General features: G+C 44.4%; 2 pseudogenes; both read right to left on the bottom strand.

Annotated features, from left to right (window-relative positions):
• Positions 1–6,275: 6,275 nt before the first annotated feature.
• On the bottom strand, positions 6,276–8,322 carry LOC132236182 (WD repeat-containing protein 70-like; annotated as a pseudogene).
• Positions 8,012–11,882, bottom strand: LOC132234539 (UDP-N-acetylglucosamine--peptide N-acetylglucosaminyltransferase 110 kDa subunit-like; annotated as a pseudogene).
• Between the last annotated feature and the right edge of the window lie 453 nt (positions 11,883–12,335).

Raw genomic sequence — 12,335 nt, forward strand, 5'->3', positions numbered from 1 at the left:
CGGAAGAAGCCTCTGCTAGCCACACCCAGGATTTCTCTGGACTAACCAATGATAATCAAGGGAAGTGCACGCCATCACTATGACCACATCCTGTGTAATGAGACACCGACTGGCGCCTGGCCAATCGGCGTGGCCCACAGACCTCTCTCCCGCCCTTACTATAAAACACCTTGTTCCATCAGGCTTCGCTCTCTCGGCCACTTGGCTTGCCATTGTGTCGGTGAGTGTGGTGGATGGGGAGCTCAAGCTAGCTTGAAATGACGGACTCTTTGGTTTTGCATTGGACTCGCTGGCTCCCTGGTGGGCCTTTGGGAATCTTGAAATCTGGGCACAACAGTACAACCCTCTGCATTGTATTTCCAAAAAACATAACATATAACATTATTCTCCCCCTTTTTTTCTTAAATCAGACCAATGAGTAACATATTTTGAATTCCTGATTATTTCAGAGAAAACACATTTTATTTTTTCAAAAACAAGTTATACATTAGATATTTAATTAATTTCTACCGATTCAATTTGCACTTTAAACTTTCAGAGCTTACAAGTCAAATATTAGCAGTTCTTTGATTAACTACACTTTTATATTTTTAAGAATAAATTTTAAAATCTAATAATTAACTTTAAACCATGTTTTTTCTGCCCGGGGAAACTGAGAAGCAAACTTGTAGGTATTAAAAAATGACTACTGGCAGAAAGCTGATTTCAAAGGAGCCACCTTCTGGCCGCTTGTCCTTTTCTGGGAAGGTCAGCTAGCAAAAGGTGTAGCCATTGAAATGCAAATTAACATTGCTAAAGATGGCTTCTGGTGGGAATTGGATTACCTGCCTGCTAGGGGAAGGGCGTGTCTACCCCTCTCTCCATTAAAAAAGGGTGTAGCTTTAAACTTTTTAATGGCAAGAAAAGAGACCTTAAACTTTCAGAGCTTTAAATCTTAGGAAGCAAATTAAATACTTAGCATTTTTCAAATCAATACTTTTACATTTAAGGATACATTTCAAATAAAATATAAGGCATTTTCAATTAATAGATTAACTTCTATCATCTAGACTTTATACTAAGCATACTCAGATCAACATTTCAGTATTATAAATCTCAATACTTTTAGATGATTTGAACTTAAAAGTTTTAAGTTTCCAGCCAATAAGCCTGGCATAGCTGCTAAATTTCAAAATGGTCACAATTTTCCTGCTGGGGAAGTCAAGAAGCAGACCCATAGCTATTCACATGTGCTATCAACTTCCTGGTGGTACTTGCCTCAGGGCGGGAAATTTTAAAAGAGCTACTTTAAATCGCCTTGGGAAACCAGCCTGTATTTCTTTCTCAGGTTCATCTGTGCCATTTTTAAGGCCAAAACAGTCTCGGGCTTTTATTCTGTACACAGCAAAAGGTCAAGTTCAGCTCAAAACTATGCGCACTCGTTTTTAAACTGTGCCTTTTCCTTTGACATGTGCACAGAAATCCCGGATGCATTTCTAAATTTTGTAAAACGTTTCAATTACAAGAAGGACTTTAAATTAGAATATTTGGGGAGGGGGCGTCCACACTGGATGGCCACATAAGCTTCTTTCTTCCCTTCCCCCACATCCTGCATTGGGGGAAGTTTCAGCAAATGACTCAGATAGCGTATTTTTCCCAAAGTCATGCTTACTAGAAAAAGACATTTTAAATTTTTTCCTATTTCACTTTCTAAAGTCATGGCTGGCACCCAAGGTAATCTTAGCCAAAGTTTGGTTGTCATAAGATGTTCTCCGGTAATTTTTAAATAAAACATTAAGTAATCTCATTGTAGGAGAGCTCACAGCTCTGCCCTCTCTTGCCACCTTTGAATCTCTCCACACCAGAGGTGGATTCTGCAGCAGATTTTCATTTCTTATTACAGATTTTAGATTCCAAACACAAATTAAGATATTAATTTGAACAAGAAACCACATTGAGGTGACCATGGCACTCTTTTTTTTCAGCCTGATTTAAAAGAGTACCTTTTAATATTCCAATTTATTTATAATTTGGCCTTTTTTACACAGGTGATTCTATTCAAGATTAGGACATGGAGGGGGCCATGAAGGCCATTCCTCCCATTTTTCCTTTTCTTTCTGCTCCTCTTAAGGCACCTTTCCTTCCTCAGAAAAGCATGGACACACTTCTTGTATAAAACATTCCGTCTGACTGGGCATAACCTTAACTCCTCTGCTAGCAAGCGTATGTGTTAAAAGATCAATACAGAGTCTTCTTTCTTCTAGACTCAGTATGTCACATCTTCTCAATCTAAGTTCTGTACTATCCACCCACTTACCCTACTTATCCTCTATAGGGGGGTCTTCAGCACCCTACGGTGGAGTCCTATCCGTCCCGAGTACAGGGGGCTTACCTAGGGGAATCCTGTTCCAGGGGTTCCCAAAGGTGTGGATGGAGTCGGAGGAGAAGGAATGACATGGAGTCAGTGTTTGGGTGATCATCATAGCCAGATTCTTCCTTTTTATTGTCCTCTTACTTTTGTATTTATACTATTTGGTCCTCACCTGGGGAAACAACCTTTCTTCTCCTAGCCAGGTTCCTCCCCCTATTGTCCTCTTACATCTGCATTTATCCTATTTGATCTTAACCCCATCCATTCCATTCCAAAGGCTAGGGCGTTTCTCATCTCCATTTCAAGGTCCCTTGAAACATCCCTGCAGAGACTGCCTCAAGCAGCCAGGGTAGATGGGCTTCCAACACTGCTCTCAGAAGCTTCGGGGAGGAACAGAGAGTAAGGAGGGATGGGACAAGAGTTCTGAACTTAAACCTACTTGCTCACTTGCAACCCTCACATTTTCATGTCCAGGCTTCCTGTTGGTTTGACTTCCTCCTTCCTGTTGGTTTGTGTGTCTGGCAAAGGGCTCTGCCAGGAGCAGCAGGAAGCATGGCAGGTGAGCTGCTCCCTCGAGCAGCTCCCGTCTGGACTACTCCATGTCCTGGAGGGACAGAGCCCTTCCTCCTCTAGGAGTCTTTGTCTCTCTCCTGGGTCCTTCCCTGGAGTTTGTAAACAAGCTTAGATAAGCCACACTCAAGGACTACCTGCAAAGTGTCCCTGGAATAGATCCCTTCCACCTCTACTTCCTTACACCCACCTCATACCCATCACCTCCAGCTTTCACCAGGAGTGTCCCCTCACTTCTGTTAACGTAAATTGAAACCTGTAAAGAATTTTTGTGAGTTTATTTGAGCCAAACTGTCAACATATGCCGGGAAGCAGAACCTCAACGAATTGAGATAGTGCTCCGGAGAATGGCAGTGTTACATCCATATTTATACATGAAATTCATTGGTGACAGATTTAAGGAGGTGGATTAAGCGAAGGGGGGGAAACCTCTGTAATAGGATAAAAAGTAAAATGATGGACACATACTTAGGTGGGTGTAGGATCAATTAACATGATAATGAAGGAATTTGTAGTATCTGTCCTGGCGCCCAGAACATTTGGTTGTGCCCCAGGGGCTCCAGAAAAAGGGAAGTTACAAGTTACCCAGACATTTCAAGGGAATGTTATCTTAGAGGCAAAAAGGCAAATGGGCTCAGTAAGGATCAAAGTTGATCTTGTCAGTGAAGATACTGGCTTAGGACATAACTGCCCACCATAACTGCTTTTAGTTAAAGTTTAATTTCAGACCACCCTTTGTGGTTATTTTAGATCTCTGAGTCTGCTAGGCTGCCACGCAGGCCTTCCCTGAGCATGTCAGGTCAGCGTGTGGCCCCTTTCGTCCACACTTCCTTTCCCAGAAACTGTCCCAGGTTGGATCAAGGTTCCACTCCTAGTCCACTCAGCTATGGGGGGGGGGGTGAAGTTGCATGGGGCTAACTTAGCTCCAAGGTACTGCCTGCTGATCCTGAAAAGCTGGGGTGGGGCTTTGGGCTTTCCTACTAGAAAGGAGACAGACTATTTAGGACTGGGCTATCACCCCAAGAGCTCTCTATTGCTTTTGTCCTCCATGCTTTTGTCAGAGGATTAATAAAACCCTGGCCTGACTATATAAACCTATACAAAGAGCCCAGCTGACCTGGCTCCATGGTTGAGCGTTGACCTATGAACCGGGAGGTCACCATTCAGATTCCCAGTCAAGGTGAAAGGGCGAGGACTATGCCGTCCACCTTGCCCCAGGGTAAGGGCTATGCATGCCCTCCATTTTACCTTGGCCATGTGCTCAGCAAGGCTTCTTCCTGGAAGCCAAGCCTCTTCTAGCCACACCCAGGACTTCTTTAAACTAACCAATGACAATCAAGGGAAGTCGCCATAGATATGACCACATCCTGTGTAACAAGACACCGACTTGCGCCTGGCCAATCGGCAGGGCCCACAGTCCTTTCTCCTCCCCTTACCCCAACCCCCTATAAAACCTCTCTCCACACAGAGTTTTCCCTCTCGGCCACTGGGCTTACCATTGTATCGGTGAGTGTGGTCGGGGAGCCCAACTAGTTCGAAATGAAGGACTCTTTGCTATTGCATCGCACTCGCTGGCTCCCTGTGGGTTCTTGGGAATCTTGAAATCTGGGCACAACAAAGGCATATGCCTAGGTTGGGGGCTTGATCCCCAGTTTGGGGCATGCAGGAAGCAAGCAATCAATGATTCTCTCATTGATGTTTTTATCTCTCCCTCCCTTTCAAATCAATAAACGTATAAAAAAATAAACCTATACAAAAGCATTAACCTCTGATGTGTAAATTCTTCCAATGTGAGAACAACAAGTGAGCTATCTCCAACCCTGGACTCCTTGGGCTGCTCAATTGGAAACACATGGTATTTAACAAGGTCCCACGAGGGGCGCTGTGCTTTGTAAAGAGGTGACTGCATGGCAGGTGTAATCAGTGCTGTGAGGGTCTTCAGCTCCCTGCAAGCTGTAGACCTTGTGCCTGAGTTCCGTTCCCACTCGAGGTTGTCTTCAGGGACAGGACCTCCAGGAGGAGAACGCTACCACTGCATAGCCTCGGGCTAGTTTGAACAGTTCCAGGGAATCACATCCTTAAGTTTCTGACCTGTTGGTTTAAACCATCAAGTCATCATCAGCTAAGTCTGTGCTACCTGATCCCCCTCAGGTCCGGGTAAGGGTTAACTGCTGTCACCTGCAAACTTGGCCTCAGAGACTTGGCCCTCTGCCTGTGTTCTGTGCTGCCCCCCTCCCCGCCTTTCCCCACCGAGCAGCAAGGGTCTGGCCCAGTCACTGCCACCCTCTGCCCCTCTTTTCATTTTGCACAAAGAGCTCCAGTGAGTGAAATTGGGCGGTTTTTGTCCTTTTCCACCTGATTTATTCCGTTTAGCATAACAGCTCTGGACCCACCCATGTTGTTGCAAATAACAAATGAACAAAACAGATTCCTAAATACAGACGACAAAATTGTGGGTACCAGAGGGGAAGGGAGTAGAAGGGAGAGGGTGGTTGGGTAAAGGGGGTCAAATGTATGGTAATAGATGTAAACTAGACTTTATTGTTAGCCAGTTACCTCACTGAATTTAAAAAATTAAAACTTACATTGTTAAAAAAACAACACACCTCCCATGAACTGTGAAATGGACACATACGCCTGCCTTTCCCTGCTGCCTGAGACCCTGAATGTCTAAGCCAGCCGTGGGCAAACTATGGCACATGGTCTGGATCCAGCCCATTTGAAATGAATAAAACTAAAAAAAAAAAAAAAGACCGTATCCTTTATGTAATGACGTTTACTTTGAATTTATATTAGTTCACACAAACACTCCATCCATGCTTTTGTTCCGGCCCTCCGGTCCAGTTGAAGAACCTATTGTGGCCCTCGAGTGAAAAAGTTTTCCCACCCCTGCTCTAAACCAAACCCCCTTGTTATAAAGACACAACTGTATCGGGTTAAGGCCACCTTCCTCCAGTCCGAGCTCATCTTCACTAAACGCAGGTGGTGGCTGAGGACAGGTGATGGGGCTTCTTGTTCTTTGGCTTTCGTTTTTTTTTTTTAATGTATTTTTTAAAAATATATTTTATTGACTTTTACAGAGAGGAAGGGAGAGGGATATAGAGTCAGAAACACCGATGAGAGAGAAACATCGATCAGCTGCCTCCTGCACACTCCCCACTGGGGATGTGCCCGCAACCAAGGTACATGCCCTTGACCGGGATCGAACCTGGGACCCTTGAGTCTGCAGGCCAACACTCTATCCACTGAGCCAAACCGGTCAGGGCTTTTAAATGTATTTTTCATTGCATTAAAAAAATAACAAAACCTGTTCAATATGCTCCCCCTCATGCAAACAGCTCTCACATGAGATTCTTCAGATTTTATGTGTTTTCCATTCTGGCTCATTCTTTGCTTCCTCATCAGATTCAACTTGTGCAAACATGGCTTTGGGCTGAGTCTTGGAATAGGCCGGAGAAACCCAGTACGGTTGTCCCCCGTGGTCTTGGCATGGCGCAGGACGGCCTCCCAGGGATTGCCGTCGTAGGTCTTATCCAAAGCAGTGTTCTTCAGGATGTATGAGGACAGGGTGCCGCCACGACCTGGGCCTGCCACCGGAGGCTCAGGCTTGTGCGACTTCAGGGGGTCCAGTCTGTCCTTCTCCAGCTGCTTCCTGGCGCTCCGCTGGCGGGGCTCACGGAACAGCAGCAAGGTGTGAGGGGTGATGATGTAGTCCTGGGTCAGAGTCTCGGCTTGCTTCGCCTTCCGCTGGGTTTTGACCACACATAATTTTGCTCCCCTCTGACTCTTGTTGGGATCATAATACTTTCGCCAGCCCGTTGCCAGTTCCCACCATGATCTGGTTCAGCTTTGGATGCCACAGGCAGCGGACCACACTCGCACCCGTGATGTCTATTTCATACACCCTCTGGAAAGATCTGCGCTCAAAGAAAACGAGTTTGCCACTGCCACATCCCCTTTGAACAGATGTGCTGGTTATTATGAGTTTATCATCTGGACTGAAACGGCAGTCAGTCATTGGAAACATGGTGGGAAGACCCGAGGCTGAAAAAAGTGCCTTATTAAACTTTCTGATGTCCCATAATTTTAATGTATCATCACCTCCACGAGAGGCAAGGACAGTACCATCATAGGAAAAAGCCATGCAAGAAGTGTCTGTACCCAGGTCATGAGCCTGTTTGTAGTGGAATTTAGGACAAACCGCCAGGTTCCGGTCCCAGATCTGTATGCTTCCGTTCTGGCAGGCAGCTGCTATGGGGCTTCCATCTCTACTGTATGTGCACGTGGTGGGAATCACTTTTTTACCCTGCATTGTCCGTGGTTTAAACACACTTTTTTGTTTCTTTGGATTTTCAACTTCCCATGTCCTCACAGTCGCATCATTTGAGCAAGTTATAAATTCTCCCTTTATTTTGGGATGCCATGAGCAGTATGAAGCATTGCTGTGTGACCCTTGGTGTTGGTCATGTCCACAATATACTGGTCTCCTTTTATACATTCCATTACTTCAAAACCACCTCTGTCAATCACTTTGGCTTGAGAGCTTCCGGAAACAAGAGTCATGTCTCCTGTGTTACCATAGCGCAATGACTTGATCTGATGCATTCACAGGGTTGAAGGGATCGAAATGCCTTAAAAGAAGCGTCCATTCCAGCAGAATCTCCAAACTTAACATCATAGTCGTGTCCTCTTAAAGAAAAAAGCAAACCTTAGAAAAGGAAGGTAAAAATCTTATCACACACTATTACTTCGGGAAGCAGCATAGAGGGGCAGTCAAAGGTAAAACACTGATGAAATAGATGAAAACTAGGCCAAAAATCAATATTATCATCAATGATAGTATCACAACTGTGCCCTTCATAATTAATAATCATTCCTAAGAAGTTTCATTGGGCGCTAGATGATGTGTTTTAGAGAAACACTCTGGGATGCTTTGAAACAGACTTGGTTTTGTTAGTTGATTTACAGGAGAAATTTTAAAGTAGGGGGAGGGGAAGGAAATGGACCAGAAAAAAAAATTCTGAACCATGATCTAAATCAAAACAGCACTGATAGCTCCATTCATTAGGTCAAACACTCAAACGACTGATATAGGCTTAAGTGGTTTATAAAACCTATAAAAAGACTACACCAGCAAAGTTCCTATTAATCTGTAGAGTTGAGAAACTAAAATAAGGAGCAACATTTTAGTTTAAAACCTTATCTCAAGAGAATCATATACACTTCACATGAATAAAATCACCTGAAACCAAACATTTTTAAAAGCTCCAATACCCAAAATATAAAGAAAAAATTAATTCAGAAGACTCAATCAAGCAATGGAATCACAAAACGGCTGGACAATCTAGATGTCTCCTCTACTAACCATCCCATGGAAGACCAAGGGAGAGCAGACCTTCCATCCAGATCTATGCACCACCTAATTGCTGCAAAATTCTATGGAGATTCCTTGGAGAACAGCAGTTTCCCATCTCTTATGTCTCTTCCTATCATGCACAAAGCAACCTTGGCTGTGCTATTCTATTATCATTATTTGTCACCCATCTGTAATATGACACTATACAGATAAGTAAAAAGGACATTATCTAGTTCCCTTTCCCCTGAAGGTTGAGGCTCAGGTAGAGGGGTATTCCTCCTGTGGAGAGTCTTTATTTAGGCTGACTCAGTGACTTTGACAGGCTTAATCATGTGATCAGGTTTGTTGCCAGCTGCATAATGCTCCCACATCTGTAGATAGAGCTGCTCTAGTTCCATTGTGTATTGTTTGGTGTTGAACAGAGGGCTAGATATTCTCTGCTTCCAGACTTTGCCACGAATTTTCTTCAGGTATTCTAGATCAGTTCCCAGTTTCACAGCTATGTCTTCATATCCCTGTCTATTTTTAGCAATAAGCTCAAGACAACCTAAACAAGTGAGCTGGGAAGCCGCAACTCGAGAAGCAAGAGTCTCTCCTGGCATAGTCACCATCGGTGTCCCAGCCCACAGGACATCCATTCCTGTGGTGTGCCCATTACAGAGTGGAGTGTCCAGGCAGACATCAGCCAGCTGGCCTCTCCTGACATGTTCTTCTTTAGGAGCAACAGGTGAAAAAATTATACGGTTCTGGGGAAGACCCATGTTTTGTGCATACTGTTGAATATTAGGTTCTCCTACTGCTGGAAAACGCAACAGCCACAGCACACTATTGGGAACACGCTTCAGAATATTTGCCCACATTTGCAAAGTAGAAGGGTCAATTTTATATAACTGATTGAAGTTACAATAGACAATGGCATCTTCTGGCAAACCATATTGAGAACGTGTAGTTACAATAATGGTACGGGGAACCTCCTCTCCAGTGGCAGCCTTATTGTTGATCTGGGTAGTTGCCAGTCCATTGCTAATACTGAATCCATTAATTGTTATCTGAACTTGTCCTCTGTTAATCATTTCAATAACTGCTTCTGCAATAGTATTCATAGGAATAACTGGCATATTAAGAGCTGTATGACTGCTGTCTGCATTATCTCCTGCATCAGGACATTTCATCTTGACAATTTTCACATCCGGTAAACTATCAAGAAATGCTTTCAGGTCGATGCCATTCAGAACAATCCGATTGTCATAAATGTGCCCATTGGACTTAAAATCGATGACTGCCTTTTTCTTCAGATGAGGAAACATATTAGCATGATCACCAATAAAGAAAGTATGTGGCATATAAGCCAGTTTTTCAGAATACTGTTCAGCAACTTCAGCTGGTGAAGTTTCCTGATCAGTGATGATATAATCCATGAAAAGCACCCCACTAGTGCCAGGGTATCCAAGCCACATTGCCTGAATAGGAGCTGGCCGGAGAGCAAAGAGTTCATTTCGAGCACCCTTGGTATAACCATTCATATTTACAAGGATGTGTATACCATCCTGATGGATGCGATCAGCTGCTTTTCCATTGCATGGAATCTGAGAAAGGTCAATGAAGTGATTGGCTTCTGCCATCACCTTCACTCGGAAGTTTGTGCCATCATCAGGGCTCAGGGCATAACAGAACACCTCAAATTTATCAGGATTGTGCATGCCTGGAATCGACTGCATAAGGTGAGAAGTAGGATGATTCCCAAAGTCAGAACTCACATATCCTACACGCAGTCGACCATCACTGAGCTTCAAATCCTTTGGATGTTCATATGGTGGTTTATGAAGGACATTAATATTATCCAAGCAGAGGTTCCCATGCCTCTCAGCAATGGCCTTCCTAAAGCCATAAGAAAGAGGATATAACATACTATGATGAGGATGTACAGAAGGCAACCTATTCTTCTCTAACTGGTCAGCCACAATGCTGACCAACTTCTTCATTCGTTCATCATAGTCTGTCCAATCACAGACAATCTGCAGGCAATGAACCAAGTTGCAATAAGCATCAGGAAAATCAGGTTTAAGTTTCAGAGCAGTGCAGTAAGAAGCTATAGCTTCTGGAATATTTCCCAAATCCTTGTGAATGGAAGCCAGATTGCTGTGGGCATCTGCAAATGCAGGGTTCATCTGAATGGCACGGGTGTAACACTGCAAGGCTCCCTGGACATCCTGCATCTCCATTAGGGTGTTTCCCTTGTTAGAGTAGGCATTGGCAAAGGTAGGACTGATTTGAATAGCCTCCTTATAATGCATCAGAGCTTCCTGCAGTTTTCCCTGCTGCTGCAGTACACTTGCTAAATTTGAATGGGCAGCAGCAAACTCTGGGAAGACTTTTAATGCTTTACGATACAAGCGAACTGCCTCTTCGATATTTCCCTGTTCTCGTTTGATATTGGCTAAGTTATTCAGTGAGTCTGCATGGGTGGGACATTGCCAGAGAGCTGTATTATAACAATCTTCTGCTTCAGCAACACTGCCCTTCTCTTTGAGAGCATTGGCTAGGTTGCAGTAAGCATCAGGGAAATGTGGTTGCAGTTCAATAGCTCGCCTGTAGGTGTCTATTGCCAGCTCTATTAGGCCTTGCTCATAGTATACACAAGCCAGGTTGCATGATTTGGACTCAAGCTTAGAGCACGAAGGTAAGCTGCCACAGCTCTGTCAAAAATCCGTGCCTCTTTCAAGACACTTCCTAAATTGATATAAGCATCCAGAAAATTGGGATCGAGGGTGACAGCCTTTTCAAAGTGATGAATTGCAAGCCAAATTTCCCCTTGTGCATTGAAAACACAGCCAAGATTACTCCAAGCTACTGCAAAGTTCGGTTGCGTCTCAATTGCTTTCAAATAACATGCCTTGGCTTCTTCCAAGCGATCCAGGGCTTTGAGCAGGTTCCCCAGGTCACTGCGAACACAGTACAAATCAGGATTGTACTGAAGAGCAGATACGTAAGCTTGTACTGCCCCTTCCATGTCACCTGCTGCTACCAACGCGGCTGCCAGATTAATATAACCATTGATGAAATCGGGCTTGAGGCGCGATGCATGCTGGTAATACTCAATTGCTTCCTGCAACTGTCCTCTTTCCTTGTACACATTTCCCAAATTCGAATAGGCTTCTGCCAAAAGGGGGTTCTGTTTAATTGCCAGAGTGCTAAAGTGAGCAGATCTGTCCAGTCTTCGACACTGGAAGTGTATAGACGAAAGTAATAAAAGCACACCAGTATTGTCTGGCTCTTGTCTCCAGAGCTGCATGCAGTGTCTCTCAGCTGCCTCAAAATCTCCTGCCTGATATTCTCGATGTGCCAACTCAGCTAACCCTTGGAAGGAAAGCATGCCTTTCGTTGGTTCTGTGCTGTCGGCCACGTTGCCCAGGGAAGACGCCATCTGGAGCTTCTTGAGAGCAAGAAGGGTGTATTGAGTCCTGCAATGCCACCACTACTTGCAATGTTTCTAGAGGTAGGAATGAGAGAGCAGCTCCCGCACCAGTGCTTTGGGAGGCTTGAGCGGAGGCAGCCCTTAGTCTCCTAACCTTAGGAACTCTGGTTAGCCATCTACTCTCACGGTCTTGAAATTGAGCATGAGACTCTTAATCTCAGGGTCGTGGGTTCGTGCCCCACATTGGGCACCAATTGTTGGGGTCCAACCCCAGCAGGTCCAGGGGTTCCCAAAGGTGTGGACAGAGTCGGTGAAGAAGGAATGACACGGAGACAGTGTTCAGTTGATCAGCAGTCTAGCCAGGTTCTCTAGCCAGGTTCTAGCCAGGATCTCCAGCCAGGTTCTGTGTTTATTTCTCCTGCTACAACTGTATTTATACCAGTTGATCTTAATCCTATCCATTCTTTTTCAAAGGTTAGGGCGTTTGTTATCTCCATTCCAGGGAGTAAAGATTATGTAGCTTAAGCGTGATTGTTTGTAGTTAAAGTGATTAACTACCAGCTTGGCACTTAAGGGGTTTTACTGATAAAAATCCCCACCCTGGGAAACAACCTTTCTCTTGGAGAGGTGACCTTGGTTAAAAC

The sequence above is a fragment of the Myotis daubentonii genome, chromosome 5, assembly GCF_963259705.1.
Source record: "Myotis daubentonii chromosome 5, mMyoDau2.1, whole genome shotgun sequence".
Taxonomy (NCBI): domain Eukaryota; kingdom Metazoa; phylum Chordata; class Mammalia; order Chiroptera; family Vespertilionidae; genus Myotis; species Myotis daubentonii.